The sequence below is a fragment of the Propithecus coquereli genome, unplaced genomic scaffold (genome assembly GCF_000956105.1).
Source record: "Propithecus coquereli isolate 6110/MARCELLA unplaced genomic scaffold, Pcoq_1.0 Scaffold519, whole genome shotgun sequence".
Taxonomy (NCBI): Eukaryota; Metazoa; Chordata; class Mammalia; order Primates; family Indriidae; genus Propithecus; species Propithecus coquereli.
In genome coordinates this window covers 1,491,335-1,496,150 of record NW_012151052.1, presented here as the reverse complement: position 1 = coordinate 1,496,150, position 4,816 = coordinate 1,491,335, and positions in this window count along the sequence as shown.

Genomic DNA, 4,816 nt, shown 5'->3' with positions numbered 1-4,816 from the left:
TTTAGAGACAATTTTAGGCTTCAGAATGATTTTTATCCTGAAAGAATAGAGTTTTGGTGTGGCAGCTGGAACTCTAGGTGTATAACACCTTAATCTAATCATGGTTTGCACTCCTGCCACCTATCTGGGCTTTACCATCAGAGATGCCTTCCTATTCCAGATCATTCCCCTTCCCAGGGTGAAGCTCTGCCAAGGTTCCCACTGAACATCTCGGTGTTTGTCAGGATCTCTCCTTTCAGCCCTTGAGGACTATCTTTTGTCTTTGGCCATGTGAGATTTCTGAAAGCTCTCTGTGGGTCTGAGGCCTCTCAGCCTCTCCTTTCCTTCACATTCTCAGCTTCTGAGGATCTATTTCAGAACAGGTCAGTGCTTTCAAATACATGATGCAGAGAAAAGTAGGGCTCACCTCTCTGAGTTTTTATATTAGTGTGCTCAGGCTGCTTTAATGGAATGTCACAAACTGGTTGGCTTAACCAATAGAAATTTATTTTCTCACATCCCACCCTTCCACAGCCCCTGTGAGGCCACAGTATGGCCTGCTAACATGTCTGGCAGTTGGTGCTGGCTGGTTGCTGGGTGCCCTAGTGTCCTCCACTCAGTTTCTTAATCTCCACTCTGCTAGATTAGGTTTCTCACATCCCAAGAGAGGAAGGTAGAAGCTGCAAGGCCTCTTTAGGCCTGGATTCCAAAATTGGTGCTGTTACTTTCAATATATTTTATGGGTCAATACAAGTCCCAAGACCAGTCTAGACTCAAGACAGGGGGAAATACACTCCACTTCCTGATGGGAGGAACATGAGGCAATGTGTTTCTAATCTTCAATCAGTGTCTTGTTTATAAACTTAACAACAACAAACATCAGAGTGGCTGCACTATTTAATGCATGTTTGTTATATGCTATGACTTAACTAAGTCTTCATATGAGACATGTATTTATTCCCATGGAAACGTGGCCAAGGTCCTCCAGATCATAGGCCTGGATTCTAATCAGAAAATCAGCTGTACAGAAGACAGGGAGGGGTCTGACGACGCAGAGGGATCCTGTGAAGCTGGCTGATGGGACAGTCTGGGAGAGGCACTGGGACGGTGCGGGACAGCAGCCTGGCTCCTCATGCGATTTCCTGAGCACATGGCTTTGTCTCGTAAAACCATTTGTAAATCCATCAATTGTTCTGAAGACAATAGTATGATTAAGAAGGAATTTTTAATAACTAACAATCGAGGGAAATGGTGATATTTTATTTTATTTCAAAGAAATGGCAAACAAGAAAATCACATAAGGGCAATAGAGCAAAAACTAGACGGAGGCCTTGAGATGACAGCTGGAGAGTCTCAGTAGTGGAACACACGGGCCTTGTCCTCTCAGGAGAAAAGGACAATCAGGAAAAGGAAACGTGAAATAGAGCAAAATCTTGGTTACTCACAACAAGCCTAAGAGAAAATGAGAAGTCTCCTTCCTGAGCTCCAGCAGGCGGAAGGAAAATTCTCAATGAAAAAAGTAAATTAAAATCAAGAGTGCTTACAGTTGCTGTGTGCACAGCACATTGCACTAGACAGGTTGTAACAAACAGAGGTGGAACCCATGATCCCAGACCTCAAATGTATTCCAGATCTTCCCACCCTCCTGTCCCACCTTGGGGCAGTCTCTGTCACCTTCTACCTGGGTTTTGGTTATAATCTCTTCAAATATCACCCAGCTACTTCCTTTCCCCCCTGATTCACTGATATATGGTCCCAACTCTCGAGCTCCCAAGGCTGCGACCACAGGTTTGAGTTCTCAGTCACTTCTTCCCACATTCATAGCCTTTCCAAGGACTCACTCTGGCCTCCTCCATGCTGTGAATCCAGAGCCCAGAGCCACCCTCCTGCTACATTCCCAGGAATCCAACATTAACTCCCTGGAAGCTTTTTTCTGAAAACCCTGCAAATGCAACTTCTGACAGGAAGCTGCCTGACTCAGTCAGCACCTTACCATCAAAAGCAACTGACAAGGAGGCAAAACCTGCAAATGCCAGATTGGTGTTGAGGAGAAGCACATGGTCCCCAGATTTCATGTCTTTTCCAAGTGTTCTTGTCTCTTTCTTGACCACATTTCTATTGCAATGTCCCTTAAGCATACCAGGCCTTGGAGAAGGGAAGTATTAAGGACCACAAAATGCTATTTAGTGATTAGAACATTAAAAAAAAAAAAAGAAATGAAGAAGAGAGCACAATTTATAAACTTCTGAAGTGGTGTGGGTTTTTCTAGCCATGGTCATAGCATGACCCAGATGCCAGAGGAGGACATAACTTATAATGTTTCCTGCCCTTCATGCCTCAGACTCTCACAAACTCATGAAAACATGTGATAATGCCAGTCCTCTCCTAAAGACCAGGCTATTCCTCTTCTGAGTCTTTTCTGGATAAGTTAGAATAATTTTAGAAAAAAGTGAAAGAAACAATATCAAGGGCTTCAGCAATAACAGGAAGTCTAAAGGTTAGACTATTTAGGCTTGGTGACAGCTGAAAGGACCCAGTATGTTCTTTTGATATTTCTGCTTGGCACCTTCACCGCTTTGGCTTTTCAGCCTTAGACTCAATGCCTCATGGTCTCAATAGAGTTGCAGGGGCTCTAAACATCATATCCTCTCATAACCGTTCCACAGCTAAATGGAGGGCAAATCTCTTTGCTTTTCCTCTTTTTATGAAAGAACAGAATCTTTCCTGGAAGTTCTGCCCACCCCTCACTCCTCTGACATTTCACTGTGGAGCTGATGTCACGTGCACCCTAATCCCTGCTCCTGTCCTGGACTTGCAGAGGCTCACTCTAGCAACCAGGCACAGTAGGATAGAGCTGGTACCCTATAATCCAAAGGAGGAGGGGGATGGCTGCTGCGTAGGTGCCAAAAATTTTGCCACATTTTAAATCTTCCCATGCTTCTAAATGAGGTTGTATGGGGAGGAGAGATCCCAAGGGCATCTTGATCTGGTGAAGATGGAACAAGCCAGGCTCAGAGGATGACAGTGAAGTTAAGTTTCTAATTTTCCAGGTGACAATCTTAAACTGAACAATTATAAAAATGTAGGCTGTTCATTTTAGTCCAAGACAGACTTTCAGTTATAGAATAAATGGGAGAGAGATTCGGAATAGGGTCCTCAACCCAGGGCTAAGGTCAGGCCTGAGCTGCCTGAGAGCTTCCAGGCTCTGGCCCTGGGCTGTGGAGGAAGCAGCTGCTCTCCTGAGCGATGGTGCTGAGGACCTGGGAGGAACCAAAGGCCGTGCCCACAGGGCTGCCTGGCAGGGGATTTAGGGGAGGAAACTGCTCGCACATGGGTGCTGCGCCAAGCCCAGAGCACGTGGCCAGGGGGATCGTCTGGGAGACCAGGGCCTCAGGGCTGGGCCTGGGCTCATGGGGCCCGCTGTTCTCAGCTGTGTGCTCACTGGTGCCCAGCGGCCAGCCCCTGCTAGAGTCAGAGAGGGAGGGTCAGCAGATGTCACCACCCCAGTGTCTTTACTCAGCCAGACTCTGTTCTGATTAGAAAGGAAAGAAGCACATGTTAAAAAAGTAAGTAAATAACGTGTTTGTGTGTGTGTGTGTGTGTTTATGTGCGGCTTAGTTATATAAAGTATACACAGAAAATATATATGATAGGTTAGATATAAATTATATTGATGTATCTGTATATACCATGTATCTATATTATACATAAATATATGCACATTTATATACAAGCAGATAAAACTTTACTTGCTGGTATAACATTATTTTAAATTGGATAAATTGAGCGTGAACATTTAGAGCCAGGAATGCGTGCCCCACCCCATGGCCCTTCCTCACTGCAGAGCTCGAGGGTCAGGAAGATCAGGGCCCACCCTGTGATGCTGCGGGACGAAGCAGAGACAATAACAGAAACAATAACAAGGGCTTAAGCAATGACAAGAAGTGTAAAGGTTGGAATATTTCGGGTTGGTGCAGCAGCTTGGTGCCCACTGCTGAGGACACTGAGTGCCCTGAGGGGGTCTGAGGAGCACAGAGCTGTAGGTCCCAGGGGGATGGGCAGTGGGTCTGGGCCTGAGTGGGGGGACATTGTGTCCCCAGATCTAGGCATCGGCAGGTCCTCCCTTGTGGCTGTGTCAGACAGAGCAGCACACGCGGCTCAGTGTTTGCGTGATCACGTTATGAGATACTGCAGGGACCCTTGGCTGCCTCACCTCTGAGGGGGCCATGTGGGTTCTTTCTGCCCAGCTGTCATGGCTCACAGCTGCTGGACTCTGCACAGTGGGCCACATCTCCCCCATGCACAAGCTTCTGAGTACTTTTCATTTTACCTTCTGGGCTCCAATAACCACAACTCACAGTCAATGGTCCTTCCACTATGATTCAGGGAGTAGAGTCAGAACTACAGCGGAACAGTGGGGCAGGAGGTCAGAGAAACAATTGTGGCCGCTCTGAAGTCAGGAACAGCCCTGTATGTTAACCCCTGTATGAGGTTAGGGTGAGGTGGCCTCATGAGTTCACAAGAGTAGGTGGGAGAAACGCCCTGATGCCTCCCTGCAGTGATGCCCAGGAGATGCCCTGGAGGTGCCCACAGAGGAGGTGGAAGGCATTTGAGGAGGAGAGGGGATATGATTTCAGAGCTATCCCCAGCCTGCTCCCCTGAGAAGGCCACAGACCTCAAGCAGCCCCTGGCAGAGCCACAGCCGGGGGAGGTTTGTGTAGAGAGGTGACAGGAGAGGGCAGGTACCCCTGAAGGCAGCTGGGCAGCTGATGGCCAGAGCGACCTCTGTCCATGCCAGAGTGTCATCTGTCCAGGCACGCCACCCCTGACCTGGGCA